Here is a 17,966-nt window from a genome sequence, read left to right as displayed (position 1 = left end):
GATGGACAGGTGGGCAATGAAGGACAGGTGGGCAATGATGATGGGCAGGTGGGCAAGGATGATGGACAGGTGGACAATGAAGGACAGGTGGGCAAGGATGGACAGGGTGTGATGATGGACAGGTGGGCAATGATGATGGACAGGTGGGCAATGAAGGACAGGTGGGCAATGAAGGACAGGTGGGCAATGAAGGACAGGTGGGCAATGATGAAGGACAGGTGGGCAATGAAGGACAGGTGGGCAATGAAGGACAGGTGGGCAATGATGATGGACAGGTGGGCAATGATGAAGGACAGGTGGGCAATGAAGGACAGGTGGGCAATGAAGGACAGGTGGGCAATGATGAAGGACAGGTGGGCAATGAAGGACAGGTGGGCAATGAAGGACAGGTGGGCAATGATGATGGACAGGTGGGCAATGAAGGACAGGTGACTTTGCTGAAACAAAAGGCAGAGCCATGCAATGCAGTGTGGCAGGGCCACATGGCACCCAGACCCCAGGGGAGAGGACATGGGAATTACTAGAATCTAGCTCTCCCAGTGTTCAGTGCTTGCCTGGCATGCACCGATCCCTAGTTTCTCAGTTCCTAGTGCTGCAATAGAACCAGGCATGCTGGTACACGCTCATAATCCCCACTTTGGAGGTGGAGGCAGAAGGATGAGGAGTTTAGGGTTACCTTCAAACTATATGGGTTCAAGGCCAGCCTGGGCTACAGGAAAACCCTTTTCAAACAATCCAAATGCCACCATCAACAACAAAAACAACAAAACAAACCCAGGGTGATGCTTGGTCAGAACATCTGAGAAATGAAGATTCTCGACTAGAGGTGGTTTCATGCGGAGGACGAGGCCCTGATGGGGCTTTCCATGTTCTGACTGGGGTGAGATACTGTTCCTTGTCCCTCCCATTCAGGCGCAGCCAGTTCTGTCCCGGTCTGTCTGCTGGCTGACTGTCCTGCTGTGCAGCGCACACTGGAGTGGCTGCTTTCACAGTCAGGCCTGGAGAGAGACAAATCCCTGGGACAGAGAGCATGCTTGCAGCGAGACGGGGTCCACTGGGCAACAGGCTGAGCTCTGGCTCACCCGGACACATCTGCTGGTTTGGGAGGGAATCTCGGGGTCTCTCTATGTCGTAGTCCTGGCCATGAGGTCTGGGCTGTGGAGTCAAACCTGCCCTGAGGAGCCAGGGGCCTTCTCAGCAGCGTGCTGCGTGCGCTAGTTAGTGCCTCCCTGCTCTATTATTATCAATCATCATCGCCACCATCATCTGACAGCGGGCTGTGGCAAGCCCACGCTCACCAGCTCGGAAGGCCTGCCCTGTGAGGGCCAAGCTTTCTGTCTGTATGGTTTACTGCTGTGCACCCAGTGTGTTCACTTACAGAGTTGTGAATGGGGGCTGAGGGGACAGATGGCTCACGGGTCCTGGACGCCATTCCCGGCTCACACCTGTCTCCTGTTCAAGGTAGCTGACCCCTCCCTCCTCCACGCACTGTGGGTGGGTGGCAGGCACATGTGGTGCACACAATCACACGCTTGCGGGCAGACACTCATGAGCACAGAATAAAAACAAATGTCTTTAATATGTGACGGGAGGACCACGGCACAGCTCAGAAGGTAAGGAGCTTGCCGCCAAGCCGGCAAAGCTGACGACAGCCCGAGTTCAGTCTCTGAACTCACATGACAGAAGAGACCCTGGGTTTTACAAGTTCTCTCTCTCTCTCTCACACACACAAACACATATACATGCACACGCACATGAGTGTGCACACATACACACAATTAAATGAATGTAAATTTTAAAGTGAAATCAACCCTGCTCTCTAGCCAAGGGTTCAGGCATTGAAGTTACAGGCTACTGCCATGGCCCCTCCTGTAAACCGTCATTCGGACAGATGTTTCCCTACTGAAACATGCAGCGATGCTTCATTATTCCTAACAGTCATCTTGAAATTGCTTTGGGGAAGATTTGTACAATTTCATTCTTACACACAATTATTCCTGAAAGAAAATCCAGCATAATGCAGGGGTCAGGGCAGTGTGGTGCACAGGCCAACTAAGTAGCAGCCAAATGAAATTGTAGCCACTTGATAGGCCGTGGCATGAGCAGAGGGCTCCTGCCGCCAGAAACTGCTGCCCAGCGCTGGGACACATGGCCTCACCCCACAGCTGGCAGGGCTTCAGTCACTGCCTGTTTGCCTGAGGACGCCCATCCATCACAGCACTGGCCCCCCGTGCCTGATTACACAAGGGAGTGATGACCCAGAGGAGAGCAAAGGCTGAAGGGTCCCCTAGAAACAAATGCAAGAGACAATCCGCACAGTAGAAGCATGAGCCCAGGCTAATCCATGCTAACCTGGTAATTCTGTTAGTTAGGGGGGGTGGGGAGTGGAGTGGGGGAAGGAGGAAGAATGGGCGCCGGGGTGGGGGGGTGTTCACCCTCACGGTAGCAGCCACTGGGCTTCAGCGTAGGCTGGGACTCATGGCTTCGGCTCTGTAGAGCAAAGCTGTCAGCAAGATTCCTGGGCAAGCCTGAGCTGAGCTGCATGCTGCCAGCCTCCAGCTTGCTGAGGCCAAGGAGCTCGTACTGTCCCTCTGAGCTGTGGTATCGGTCATGTATGACCAAAATGATAGAAGGCCATGTAGAGGTGTCATGAGGTAGACCAACATGACGTTGGTCCCAGCACTTTAGGTTCAGGGACTTGGAGATCTATGTGAGTTCAAGGCCGGCCTGGTCTATACGGTCAGTTCCAGGCCAGCCAGGGCTACACAGTGAGACCCCCGGGTATGTAGCAGCTGGGTGATGGCTACTCAGGGAGTACATGCGCTCACTGTGCAAGCAAAGGGCCCGAGTTCAGATCTCCTGTATCTAAACAAAAAGGTCAGGCTTCCAACCAACAGCGATGGCTCCACAGATTCGGATGCTTGCCACTACCCTGACAGCAGCAGGAGACTGGGCTCCTGCCAGCCGGTCTCTGACTTCCACATGCACACGTGTGTCTCCACAGAAAGAAATAGGTATAGACATGCCAGCTAGACTAGGTCCCAACCTGTAACCTCAGGGATGGAGAAGAGAATGTCTCTGGAGAATAAGACAGAGAGGATTTCCTCCTTCGGCCTGTGCACATGCACACACATACAAACGAATGTACACACAGGTAAGCAAGCACACCACACACATGCACACACACATACATGCATGCACACACGAGCATGCAAATACACCATACACAGGCACACGCACTCACACGCTATGCCACACACACATGCTATGCTGCACTTTGCAGGGCATGTGCTTTCATTAGCAACTTCATGGAAGTGCAGGAATACACGCGTCATGTGGGCATCTGAGCAGTTTTGTCAGAGATGTGAACTCATAATCATTTCAAAATCAGTCGGAGTTCTTATGATTGTAAAATTCTTTCCTACAAATTTAATCCTTAAATAAAAGCGAGAATTAAGTATTCCTGCTCTCACTTTGCAGAGGCTCAAGAGAAGCTAGCTGGGTTTCCCAGGCTTGCGTGTTAGCTTGCATGAGCACCGGGCCTTGAGGCCTCTGTCTGACACAACTGTTTCTCCCCACAGTGTTCCCTCCCCTTTGCTTTCAGCGTCAGCTTTGGGGTCCACTTCTGTGGTTTTCACCACCCTCTCCCAGCAGTTCAAGAAGCTCTCCGTTTCTGAAGGAGGCAGCCTGGAATGCAGAGTTCTGTCCAGGCTAACAGACGTGCCCAGGCTGGAGGTACTCACAGGGAATGCTGGGAGACAGGCGCCCTGGGGACCTGGGTCAGGCAGAAGGACATCCTGTGTGATCTGCCTCAGGCGGTGGCTCTGGCCTGGTGCTCACTGGTAGATGAATGAGCTTTGGTGCCTGAAAGAACTTTCCTTACCTCCCAGTGAAGTCTGCAGGGCCATTCCAACGCTGGGAAGAAAACAGAAGGAAACCAGCTTTAGTCTGGAAAAAAAATTAAAATACTGAGTTTTAGTTGAAGGCTCACTTTTTACCAGTTAATTTCATAACCATTCCACTTAAAACTTACAGTCCAAACAGCCTTCCGAGCCACTGTATCCCAGATGTTTACATGTTTGTTGTGTACATATGTGCGTGTATATGTAAGGTATGTGCAGGTGTGCTCTGTATGGAGGAGAGGAAAGCTCTCTTGCTGCTCAGTCTCTGTGGGATTCCCTGGGGCACAGCCTCTTCCCTGACACCACCGCCAAGGCCAGGACAGAGCTCCACTCTTCCCTGGTGTTCCTCTCACTGCTGAATTTCCAAGACTCTCCATCTGGAGGTCCTGAGCTTGGCTTCATTACTCAGAAACAACTGCGGAGGTGTGACAGAGCAGGCACCTAACGGACTCTGAAGTCCTGGGAGGTGCTGAGCCTAACACACACACACACACACACACACTCACACACACACTCACACACACTCACACACACACACTCACACACACACATACACACACACATTCACACACACACACACACACACTCACTCTCACACACACACTCACACACACACACAGTCACACACACACACACTCACACACACACAGTCACACACACACACACTCACACACACACACACACACCTCAAAGCCATTTTCACAGTGTTCCTCCCAGCTACCAGCCTCCTCGAGTGCTCGGGAGACTCAGCTCATTCTGACTTCCACCATGGCTCTCTGGGCCTTGAGACATTGCCCGGGTAGAGAGAGCCATAAGATACAGCTCAGTGTTTCTTAGCTCCTAAAAGCTTTTGACCATCAAACCTGGGACTTACTGACACAACCTACGGCTCTGATTATAATTTTATATTATTTCACTCTCATGTACTTCCAGTTGTGTCTGGGGGGACTGAAAGGTCATCTTTTAAAATTCTAGACTTGGTAAAAAGAAATCACATAAAAAAAAAAAAAGACTGCCAAAGTGTGAAACAAAAAAGTAATTCTTGGGCTGGCTTTTTCCAATGGGCACACATGATGCCTGCCTCTTCTTCCCCTCAATAATGTCTGAAAGACTTTTGAAGGGAAGATTTTTTTTTTTTTACCAAGTCCATTTTCAAAGTAAGTTTTGTATTTCTAAAGGTGACTCAGATTAAGAACCCAGAAACTGGTCTTGGCTTGAAGCACTGCCCCATTCTCATAAACACTGCATCGCTAGTTCCCTTGATGATGATGAATTCTATTGATGGCTCAGACCAGCTCGTGACCCAGCAGTGGACTTAGACACTGGCTATAAAGCATTGCCGAATGAATTTTTCATTGGCTTAAGTGTCTGGAGAGCGGGGCAGTAGCCTTCCGGAGTGCCCACCCTCCCTCCTCCTCCTCTCTGTGTCTCAGGGCTGATGACGCCACCCAGCAGGGCCACATTATTGGATCAGGACGATTACGGCCTGATTTTGTTGAGCAGAATCCAATTTTCCTTGCTTACAAGTAGTCACATGCTTTTTGCTGGGGATGGCATCACAGGATTACTAGCAGATACAGTAAACTTATATCATTTCCCGAAAGGGTGCTCTTCGTGAGACTAAGACAATGTGTCACTCTGCACTAGCCTCCTCCTGGTCCCCGGAACCTTCCAGGAGATGGAGTGCTCCTGGCAGCTGGGTCATTGCCAAGGCCCTCCCAAACACCAGCCTTCAGTTCCCATCACCACAGAGAAGGAACACCTCTTTCTGACGGTGAAAGTAAGTCACCTTCAAATAGGCAGGTGTCCCCTGTAGGCTGGCTAAGCTCACAGTGAAGCAGGTGGGAAGATGAACCCCAGGATCCCATCCTCATCTAGGGCAACAGGAAACCCCAAGACCCACTTTTCTTTAACCAAAAAGGGAAAGCTTTCCCAGAGTGTATCTGTCCTATGGTGAACCTCCAGATTTGGACAACATGAAATAATTCAAATTCTCCTGCATAGAATGGAACTTTCTTCCCGATAGGTAAAGTATGTGGAAGCTGTGTCCAAGCACCAATTGTTTTCAATTTTAAAGACTTATATTTCCCCTCTCTCTCTCTGTGTGTGCGCATGCGCGCTTGCAAATACACATGTGGGGCTACAGGACAGTGGGGGTAAGTTCTCTCCTTCCACCATGTGGGTCCCACTGAGGCAGCCAGGGACATCGGGGACAAATGTCTTTCCCACTAAGCCATCTCAGTAAGCATCAAGCAGCAAATTTTATAGAGAAAACACATGTTTAAAGGGAGGGGTAAGGCTAGTGGTAACTGGAGGAGATGGAGAACTGGATGTGGGTATACAGGGCTTTGGCTTTTGTTGTAGCATCTTTTCTGGTTCTGTTTCCTCCATAATACACAGAGAAGCCATCAACATAAAATGAGGAAACTATGGGGGGGCTACTGCCAAATAGTTTGTTGTATGCTCAAAGAAGAAAGAGAAAGCCACAGAATTGGGAAGTTCTGTTACAAACAAGGCAAGACTTCTTCCTGATTTCCATCCCTGCTAAAGGAAGGAGACCTGGGAACCCTGGCTCACGTGAACAGTGCACCCTCCATCTTGTCCACAACCTGGTACCCGAGCCCCCCAATGATGGTTGAAGAAATCACCTTTATCTCTTCAGTGCTTACCGCCTGGCTATGACACCAAGTGGTGGTGAATAGAAACAGGCAGAGGCAGCTGAATGCAGATACTGCAGTGCTCCGTTGAGCGTCGCTTCTGGATGCTGGGCCTTTTCTTCTAACTTCCTCCTGACTTTATGGGCTAAAACCCACAGGAACCCAGAGAACTGACAAGAGTTAGCTCCCAAGTCAGAGCAAACCAGGGTGGTGTAGACTGCCCGACTCTAACCAGCCCTTCTCTGGATTCTTCTCATTTCCAGATGGCAGCTATGGGCACATCCACCCAGACACGAGGATGACAGGTTCCTTTGTCACTCTTTGCCAAGTGTCACACCATCCCCACAGCTTCCAAGCCCACAGGTTTTCCTGAAAATCTGAATCTATTCACAAACTTTTAATCAGAGATGTACAAACACTGCCTTAAGCTCAAGCACCAGAACCCTTGGATGTCACAGAGCTCCCTTCAATCCTCTGCCGTTGACAGCCCTGTTCCCCAGATTTAGGAGACATCTTCTCTTGCTTCCTGCTATTTACCCTGGGGAAATGGCACACCACTGTAAAACATTATAAAACCACTCATAACCATTTCTGTCTTATGCTTTAGAAATCTCATTTCCTGTGTCTTTTTTTAAAGCCCACACTAAGCTGGGACTAACTCTCTCTCTCTCCCTGCCTCTCTGCCTCGTTTGTGCTCTCAGCTACTGCTCCAGTGCCATGCCTGTCTGCCTGCATGTCACAATGCTCCATGACCACCATGACAGTCATGAACTCACCCTTCTGAAACTACAATTGGATCCCCAATTAAGTGTTTCATTTTATAAGTTACCTTGGTCATGGTGTCTCTTCAAAGCAATAGAAGACTAAGACAAAGAGAACTTGGAGAAGATCTTAGCGAATACTGGGTCTAAGCACACTACCAAAAGTGAAGTGGCAATGCCGTATGTGGTAGCACGTGCGTTTAATCCCAGCACTTGGGGTGGCAGACGCAGATAGATCTCTGTCGGTTTAAGGCCAGCCTGGTCTACAAAGCAAATACCAGGAAAGCCAAGGCTACACAGAAAAACCCCGTCTCAGGCAGGGAAAAAAGTGAAGTGGCTTATTACGAAGGAAGGAAGGTAAGAAGAAAGAAAGGAAGGAAGGAAGGCTCATAGTTCATTTGTCCCAGGGGTCTGGAGAGATGGCTCATTGAGTATAAGCACTTGCTGCTCTTCCAGAGGCCCAAGTTCAGTTCCCAGGACCTATGTGGTAACTTGGAACCACCTTTAACTCCAGCTCAGAGGACCTGACCTCCCTCTTAACTCCATAGCACCTGGACTCATGGGCATATACCACCACCATCACCCACATTATCAAAAACAAAACCCCTTTTTTTAAAAAGGTCTAATGTCAAGTGGGACTAAGAAAGTCAAGGCTCACAAAGGAAAAAAAATGCAGCCAGTGTTGATGAGACCTGATAGGCTAGTGTCAGAGGGAAAGGGAGGAGGACCTCCCCTATCAGTGGACTGGGGGAGGGGTATGAGAGGAAAAGAAGGAGGGTGGTGTTGGGAAGGTAAAAGGGAGGAGGCTACAACTGGGATACGACGTGAATAAACTGTAATTTATTAAAAAAAAAGTCAAGGCTCAGCTAGTTTCAATAAACTCCTTGGAACAGAACTTTAGTCACATGCATCTTTGATCTCATGCCTAGTCTCATGACCACGGTGACACCAGATTACAGGGACCTAGGAAGGCTTTTGCATTCTCCTGATCACAGGGGAAAGGTCCTTCACATGAACACCACAGATTGTGGAAATTTATTTACTTCATTATTTTGGTTGGAATTTTTTTCCTAACCACTAGTGTGCTGGTGACATCCAGGTAGCCTCCACATCGCAGGGTGGTGACCTCTGTTGACCAATGGCTACCTTTCAGGACTCCCTCTGTAACTTCACTCTCTCCTAAGTTCTCCACATCCAAGGCAGTCATGGGGAGAATCCACAGGCCCTCAGGAAGGCAGTCCCCATGCTCTGTGTTGTCTTTAAGTGTGTCCTGCAGTTGAAGGTTCCCATTTCCCCATTCGGGCTCACACAGGCCAACTTCAGACTCAACTCAGTGAGGCCATCCCTGCTCTCCCAGCCGCTGAGTGCTCCAGGCGAGAGCTGTCCCACATGCTATCAGGAAAATACCTTCATCTCTGCCTCCCTCTGTCCCATTTCTCCTGGGAGTGCCTGGCATAGAACAATTCTCACTGCAAACATGCTGAGGACTTCTGCCTCTGTGTATGTCTCCCACACTGCTACCCTCCACCTTCCCCACATCCCAACTAATGCTTTAGGAGGTCACCGGAGTCTGTTTATTTACTTATGTACTGGGCACATGTGGAGAGGAGTCAGCTCTCCCCTCACACCATGCAGATCCAGGGACTAACCTCAGACCATCAGCATCCTTTCCCACTGATCCACCTTTGCAGTCTCTACCAGCATCTGTTGACTGGCTATTGAGTATAGACTATACCACAGGACATTACTCAACACACAGATCTGACACTGGTGTGAGGTGTACATACATTACCTAGCTGTTCCCTTAATAATGAGTGTCTATAAGGAAACATACCCACACCCCTCTCTTGTCTGCCTGCTAAATTTCTGGAGAGGATAATCTACTGCCTTTCTCTTAGACTTTGTTCTGTTTACTCTGATTTAACCTCCTGCCTTCTCTCCAGACAGATGCCAGCTCTAAATTTGCTTGCGTTGAATGCCAGCTGTAACTGTCCTAATGACTCGGGTTCATCTGTTCATTGCAGTCCTCAAAATCTTGCCTGGGCTTGCAGTGATCTGAATACAGTGTGCTTCCAACTTTAACTTGCTTCATGATCCTCTGTTGGGTGCCCTTGCCCAGTTCCTTTCACCCTCTACATCTCCTTCTGGGTGTTGAAAACACTCTACTTCAATCACACATTTAACTTAAATATTTAAGAGACTAGGCTGATTGTCTAGGTAAACGAAGAATGTGCAAGTAGAACTCTGTAGACAGGTTGAACAAAGGATGAAAATCGGGAAGACACTACATGTGTGATTCACAGCTGTAATCTCAGCACTTGGGGGGCTGAAGCAGGAGTTCAAGGCCAGTGTGAGTCATGCAGTGACAAAAAAAGACCCTCAAACACAAATGGACTGAAAAAGGGGGGGGGGAAGAGTGTGGAGACAAAGAAAGGGAAAGAAAAAGTGAGTGTGGGCTGGCAAAACAGCGGGGGGTGGGGTGGTAAAAGCTCTTACAGCCAAGCCTGACAACCTGAGTTTGATCTCTGGGTCCCACCTGGTGGAAGGAGGAGGAGAGAGGAAGGGAGAGGGAGGGGAGCAGAAGAAAGAAGTCTATTAGTTTTTTTTTTTTTTTGTCTTGTACAAGCACTTTACCCACATAGCCATTTGCCTAGTCCCTTACCTACACATATTTCTTCTTGTTCTTTTTTTTTTTTTTTTCCTTCATCTGTTGTTTGTTCTCTGTCACTCTAGACCTGGATCAGAGCAGTGAGCAGTAACCATGACACAGCCTGATTGCTATCCTTTCTTGAACTTTCTCCACCAGACAAATTAAGCCACTACTTTTAAATTTAGGCCTGCAGTTATATGCACGGTCATTTCCACCACTGATCACATACTGTGGTAGGGCACCAGGGCAACAAAGGATAGAGAGGAATCAGATGTAGTGGTGGCTTATAAGGGAAAAGCCCATGTTATGATGGGTGTTTAATTTTAATTGGGCATGTTAATCAGGTAAACCAAAGGGGGCTTTTGATTGATGAACTTCAACACTTCCATAGCTGGATCTTGGCAGCCTCAGGAGGAGGAGGTGGCTAAATAAGGCGATGGACCTTGGGGCCTAGCTTCAGGAATGTAATCGAATGGTCTTCCAGCAAGGCAGAGGGAATGGGAGAAGGACAGGGCCAGTGGAGCTGTGGCCAGCATGCTCCACCTAGCCAGCGTCCCTTCAGAGACAGCCTTTTTTTTTTTTTTTTTAAAGAAAAAAACATGGATGCATGAAAAACTTCTAGAAAACTCTTCCTGGCAATGTTCATTTGGCGTCTGCATAGTGCTCGTCTGCGCTGACCAGTCCGTGGGTGTGCTGTGTCATAGGCTTCCCGGGAACTGGGACACTGAAGCTCCTCTAAAGGGCACTTAGTTTTGTGCTAGCATGTCTCTGCAATTTTTTTTTTTTCTCAAAGGCAAAACTCCAAATAAAACAGAGCTGTTTTTTTTGTTTTGTTTGTTTGTTTTTTAAATAAGATTTTGGATTCTTTGCCTCCCTTATGGTGACTTACCCTCTGAGTGGGTATTTTAAACCTTAAGGCAGGTAGACTAAAGATGTTTGGGATGCGAAGGAAAGGTTTGGAGAGTGGTGGTGGACTGGCAGCTGCATGCGAGGACACTGACCGTCTCTATCCTTTGTCCCCCTCCAGGACAAATACCATTCCTTCCTCTCCTGTGTTCCCTTCCCCTTCTCCCTCATCCTCTATCACCTGTCTTTGTCTCTTATTCCCTGTCCTCTGTCCCTCTGGGGTAAATAAATCTCCTCTGTGCTAAGAATTTAGTATTGGGGGTCCTGAGCCAATGTTTTTCCTTTTAGTCTAAAGACTGGGCAGTGATGGTGTTTTCTCCTTTTCCCTTTGTATTCTCCAAAGTTTTAGAACAGAACTACAAATAAAGGAACACAGATGTCAGCAGAGGCCAGACACAGTGGCACACATCTTCAATGCCAGCACTCAGAAGGCAGAGCAGGGGGATTTCTGTGAGCTCAAGTCCAGCCTAGTCTTATATAGTAAGTTTCAGGCCAGCCAGGGAGTGTAGTTTCCTGATGGAAATTAAAGAAGATAATTTCTTCTCTGCTTTAAAATAGTTACATGACATTATGCTGGCCTAGAACTCACTACATAGACCAGGCTGACAAGCACAGATATTACAGCCATACATTGTCAGCCTGGTTTGCTGAACCATGTCTTAACTTTCTTATGCTATTGTACTGATTCAAACTCCATAGTTAATATTTTAAAGAAGGGAGAATGGGGCTCTTTCTATTAGTAATCACCATGTAAAGCTACTAGCTTAAAATACAATTTTATGGTTGTTTATTCCACATAACATCTAATCTTTCTTTTTTATATTAAAAATTTACTTATACCCTTATCAGGTTTCGCTTTCAAGGTGAACTACAAAACTTAAGTGAAGCAGGTATTTGGCAGCTATTCAGTGACAGGATCAATTACAGAGTGCCAAGCCAGATGACTTAAATCTTAAATTATGAGTCATTTAGTCCATGTTTATTGTTCCCAAAAGAACTAGTAAGCATACATTAGCCTTTGTGCTATTTAGGCATGCATTTTCTGGGAAACGGTGACAAAATATGAAACAATTCATGCACTTACTACTGTTACATACCAGATACTAGCTACACCACATCTGGGTTGTGAGAACAAGAAAAAGTTTCTGTTTTCATTGTAGACAGCAAACAGTAAATAGATTAACTGATGAGTTAACAGGTAATCAGGCAAGCTTTAAAAATGATGAAATGAGGCGACACATTAGAAAGCAGCTGATGGACTATTTCAGCCCAAATGATTATAAAACGTTTTTCCAAGGAATATTTGAACAGAGACCTAAGTGACAAGAAGAAGCGATGGTAAAGAGACCACTCCAGCTAAGCAAACAGCAAATGCAAAGATACCAAGGTGAGAACTGGCACTTTGTAAGAACAAAAAATGCCAAGTAGCATCGAATGGAACAAGGTATGCGTTGGAACGCTAAGTAGGTGGAGAAACTGGGTGATGTGCTCATGAAAGTGACATTTATATATTAGGAGAATAATATATTTGAGAAGTTGGAATACATTTTTAAGATTCACAATCAACATAAAGGGAGAAATATTGTGTGTGTTTGGGAGGTTAGCCAGAGATGGGTGTTGTGTAAGTTTCCTCCCAGGCTCCATCCTGTAGGGAAGCTCCTTAAACCAGAAAGCAAACAAATCAAAAAAGCTTCAGGAAGTCCCTGAAACTGACCAGATTCACTAGGCCCTTCCCTGACAGGATAAACAACAGAGTGCTGAGAGTCACTTTCAGACAGCTAAGCTACAAAAAAAGACTGTGAGACCAGACCAGCTGCCTGCAAGCAGCAGAAACCAGCTGAGCTGCCTGGAAGGGGTTTGGACTAACTGAAGCACCTGGAAAGGGCACAACTTGTTGGGCTGCCTGTAGGCTGTGTAGTGTGCTCCAGATTTCCAACTTTTGTGAGCTGTCATCCATGCTGGGGTGGACCTTGGTGATGTAGCTGTCTTTGAGTCATTTCTCCTTCTGTAAGTAACCCCAGTGAAACTCATTGGCTCACCAACTTGAACCTAGCCACTGTCCATACTTTGGTCTGTTGTGGACGCTTTATCTCCCCCCGAAATCTTGTCATACAACCATTGGTAGATGGGGAGAGGAAGGGATTAGGAAGGGTCAACCCAAACTAAGGACTTACCAAAGAGCCAAAAGGAAACCAATACTTTGTAGGCTGATTAAAAATTTAATTTAAAACGTTTGAATATAATTAACTATATTCCTGTGAGAGGTGGAATACCTCACTATGAGTTTATGAGGCTCCTCAAACAGTAGAGGCAACTATCACTGCTCTTCCTAACAAAATGGTAAGACTCTATTGGCCAAAGATCCCACACTCCTTGAGTGCAGGATAGAAAAATCAAACTGGAACTAACCTGTAAACTTTCTCCCTGCTTTCATCATGCCAGAAGCTGGAAAGAAAAGTCAGCAGTCTTATTCAGGTGTGAGCCCTTGTTAGTACTCACTACTAACAGGATAGGCAAGAAGTGCCCACCGATGCAATAGTGGCATGACTGTTAGGACAGGGGCAACCAACTGTTTTCTGACTAGATTTCAAGCCTGTTCCATAGGAGGAAATTTATGCTTGTAAACCTGGTAAAAACCCTGTGGCTTTTTCCTGTATACTACTATGTTGTTGTTTAAGGGATATATTGGGCCCATTAAACTATCTTCTAAGTATAAACTAACTTCTAAGTATTTATACCCATAGATTAGTGTTGTTCTCAGCTGTGGTCAGAGAAACATCTTTTTATGGTGGTCAGCAGTTACTACAGATTCATAAGCAGTTAAAGTACTGAGATTAAGTAACTGCATAGCCCTAAAGGACAGATCAATATCAGCATCTCTGAAGCTCAGAGAACATAACAGAAAAGGTGTTCTGGAACAATGTGAGAGCCAGAGGAAGGGAAGAACACGACGGACGCTGTCTTCCAGTAACTTAGCTTGGAACAATCTTGAAATCCAGTCAGAAAACAGTTGGTTGCCCTGTCTTAACAGTCATGCCACTGTTGCATTGGTGGGCACTTCTTGCCTATCCCGTTAGTAGTGAGTACCACTAACAAGGGTTCACACCTGAATAAGACCGCTGACTTTTCTTTCCAGCTTCTGGCAGAGCAGCTGTGGTTACTTGTACCAGCACTGGGCCTGTCAATGCTGCTTCATGGATAGGAGAGGGGCGTAGGAGGCTCCACCCTCCTCTGAGCCCCGAGGGACTACCAGCAGTTAGTTGTTGCTTAGGAGAGGGAGGGTTTTCTTCAGTGATGCAGCTACTGGTAAGGTAAATTTCCAGTGTGCTAGTAAATACTTTCTATTCCTGATAGTTGGAAAGAAGGGGGAAAGGGAGGAAGACAAGAGAAAGTAATTTAGGGATATTATCAAATGCATTATATACAGGTGTTTAAATAAAATTATAGAAGAAAATTATAAACACAAAATTACCTCAACATCTTAAAAAGTTATAAAGCCTAAATGAGGCAGCAAATATGCTCCTTCTTCATTCTGTTCCATGGAAAATTCTCACTAGAACCTGTTGAAATGTTAAATTGCTTTTTAGGGACCTAAGTTTTCTTAGGAAAGGTTGTGAGGATGAGGTCTTTTTGGCAGTTCAAATGAATATCACCATCCTCACCAAATGGTGATGGTCTTTCCAAAGGTAAGGAATTGCATCATCATAGCAGTGGCAGTCTGTGGTAAGCCAAACAAAGCCACATGACTTAGCTCCTGACCGTTTGGAGGGAAGAACCAGCAAAGGGAAGCACTTTCAGTCCCACTAAAGTTATCCAAAAATAACATATGTAGCCAGTGAGTTTGGGTGACTCAGGATGGTCACTCTCTGTCTTCAGGCAGAGGGCTATTTTTGGTTTTCAGAACTAGTTGGTTGTTGTGGTCTCAGCCAGGCTCAGCAAATTGGTCAAAGCAATGCTTTGTCATCACACAGAAGCTTGTGACAAAAATCTCTTAAGTTTTTCTGTGCGAGAGGGCATTGAACTCTGTGGTCAGACCCTGCTACAAAGGCCTGTGGAGGCCTGGCTGGTCTGTTACAGTGGAGTTTCTAACTCAACAGTGATTGTGGTTTTGGAACAATCACCAGTGAAGTCTTTGGTGTTGAGTTGGCTTTTGGGATCCTTCTCACAAAGATGACCAGCACCGCCTCTGCTCAGGCAAGCAAAGTCTTTTGGCACGGACAGTCGGGCCGGAGCCAATAGGTTCCCTGCTTATGTCTATATTCTACAACCATCCACCCTCCAAAGGGCTCTGTAGGAGTTCAGGGCTGTACCAAAGAGTCAGTGCACAGGATTCAATTAGTCCATTTTCTCTAATCTTTGACAATATGAAAAGCTAGTTTAGTACACACTTAGGGGACTGTCTAGAGGTATCTTTGTTAAGTCTTGTGGATGACTTTACACTGTCACTTTTGGACTTCCTATCGGGGTTCCACTGTCTGCATGCTCTTTTAGCAGGAACTAGTTGGGAAGTATGGGGAAGCCCTACAATCCTGTCTTGCCCCCAGCTGTGCTAGTGTTACAGCCATGCCCAGCTTGTTGCACAGGGGCTGGAATCCAAGTTCTGGTCCTTGTGTTTGCATACTGGTCATCAGCTCATCTCTCCAGCCCAGCACTTTTCTTTTTGGACTTGTCTTTATTTCAAGGATAATCTGACACTTTCTGCAGTTTTATTGAACTCAGAACCTAACTCTGGAACACACACACACACCACCACCACCACCACCCACCTTGTATTGTTCACTGGGCTAGTAAATGTGTGTATTTCTCCCATCGTTTTCCTATCTGTTCCTCTGGTTCATTATCTAAAGAAATTTTAATGTCTCTATCTTGTGTTTTTACTCTGATTTCTTGGTTTGGGTTTTCTGTGATTATCACTCTTTGATCTACTCTCCTTTATTCCTCTGGCTTTGACCGGTTTTCCAGTTTTGGTGTGTTTTCTTGTTTTGGTTGCTTATATAGCCACATTTAACATTAAAAAATTCTTACTCTGTGTGAATGCACATGACAGTTGTAGGGCAACTTTCAGGAGTTGGTTCTTTGTTGCCATAGTAGAACTGAACTGGTCAGTCACCATGCTTGCATGGCAAGCACCTTTACACACTCAGCCAGCACACCAGTCTCTCCCCACCCATTAAACACACACACACAAACACACCTTCCTTCATGTAGCCCAGTCTACTCTCAAACTGGGGATGTAGTTGACAATGACCTTGAACCCTGACCCTTGTGCCTTTACCACCAAAGTGTGGGAATTACAAGTATGAGACACTGTATCTGGCTAGGATTTTGTCCCATCTGTCACTAAATGCTATCTAGTTTTCAAACATAAATAGCTGAAAAGTGTTTCCCTCTAGGTTTCAAAAGGAAATTTCTGAACTGGCTTATAATTCCAACACTGTGGAAGTTGAGGCAAAAGGATCATTACTTAAGAGGCCAGCTTGGGCTACCTAGGAAAACTGGACTAAAACAACAACAACAACAAAAACGTTCTCCACTATAAATTATACTGTATTTGTACATTTTACTGCAAAGGATTATAATGTGCCTAGAACTGTTTTATAAAGAAAGGTTAGTGACAGATGATTAACATCTTGCTGAGTTGTTGTTCTACCTGGTTATCTTTTAGAGACTGTCTAATGAATGATTTGAGAACACAGAATGAAATTTATAAGTAGAAACGCTAGATTGTTTACAAATATACAGAAAAAAAATCATTAGTCTTTTAAATAAGCCATTATTTTACTCAATATGCTTTTGATTTGTGTTGTTAAAGATCCTACTGCCTCTGCTTAGGTTTGAACCCTGCTCTAAATTTCTTGACTTCCTTGTAGGTTTGGTGGAAACCACCTTTAGGTGCAAAGTATAAATATATCCATTCTTTGTAGTATGTTTGCTTCATAACTTATGGAGCTAAAAACAGTGTGGGAATGGTAGGTCAAACACGTTGTCTAAACATGTAAGTTACATAAGCTAACACACCTCAAGCATGTGCTGTACTACTGCCTTGACAAGAACGCCTGCTGCACCCATGCTGAGAAACAGGTAAAAGATGCAGTTCCCATATGCAGTAAACAACATACTCCCCCTGTCTCCGCCATGGGTGGGTGTTCTGCTGGAGTGACAGTGCAGGTGCTACACATGTATAACCCACAAATGCTACAGGACAGACTTCAAATGAAGTCACAGCCAGGTCTTCACATACTTTATGTCCTACAATCTTGATTAAAAATGGAATGTAACTGTATTTCAAGTAGTTTTCTCATATTCAAAATTACTAAGTGGAAAAAGTAGCGTGTATAACCCATATAAAGTTCTAAAATAAAGTTTTTATTATAAGCTGAAGTATTATATTTTAACAAAAATAACAGTGTTCCCAATTCTACAATCAGTGTTCATCCTGTCACATACTCAATATCATTCTGAGCACTTTGTGGTTTTGCCTGTATACACACAAATTAAAAGGTAATATAACTTATTTAACATTCTATTATGTGCCTCCATTTTTCACATCCAACTTTTGAGAACATCTTGCAGATACAGACACATTGTAGCACAGAAGAGCAGGAAAGTTTTTGTACACTGCTAGTACTTCCAGGACAGGGTAAGTCTTTGTACAACATCCACTCAAACTCTCTCAATACCAAACACGTCTAGCTTTTTTAAATTTATTATTATTATTTTTAAAGAGGGCATCAGATCATATTATAGATGGTTTTGAGGCACTGCGTAGTTGCCTGGAGTTGAACTCAGAAGAGCAGTTAGTGATCTTAACCACTGAGCCATCTCTCCAGCCCCCAAAGTATCTAGCTTTAATGTTGGTAGTAGCACAAATCCCCAGATTTCCTAGCGATAGACGTGGGAAAGCAGTGTGCTGACATCTCAGCCAGCCAGCCACTGGAACAGTGTCCAGGGTGGAGCCCGAGCATCAGAGATCAAGGAGGCACATGCCGAGAGTGTGGTACCACAGACAGGCTCAGTTTTCCTGTGAGGGCATTCTTAAATGAAGAACGTTTATACACCAAGGCACACATCAATGTATCTAGGCTCTGGA

The 17,966-nt window shown here is 45.8% G+C and overlaps 1 long non-coding RNA gene across 5 annotated transcripts in view; it reads right to left on the bottom strand.

The window, feature by feature from the left end:
* The window catches only part of LOC132646430 (uncharacterized), a 36,494-nt gene that overhangs the window by 15,920 nt on the left and 2,608 nt on the right, over positions 1-17,966 (bottom strand). For 3 of the 5 annotated variants that reach the window (XR_009584696.1, XR_009584695.1, XR_009584693.1), the window contains exon 2: positions 3,744-3,948. This is a non-coding gene — a long non-coding RNA (uncharacterized LOC132646430). The remainder of the gene's footprint in view (positions 1-3,743; positions 3,949-17,966) is intronic. The other 2 variants (XR_009584697.1, XR_009584694.1) reach the window with 2 other exon arrangements.

This window comes from Meriones unguiculatus, chromosome 11, assembly GCF_030254825.1.
Source record: "Meriones unguiculatus strain TT.TT164.6M chromosome 11, Bangor_MerUng_6.1, whole genome shotgun sequence".
Classification (NCBI taxonomy): domain Eukaryota; kingdom Metazoa; phylum Chordata; class Mammalia; order Rodentia; family Muridae; genus Meriones; species Meriones unguiculatus.
Note: the sequence above shows the minus strand (reverse complement) of the source record. Positions and strands in the feature narration are given on the sequence as shown.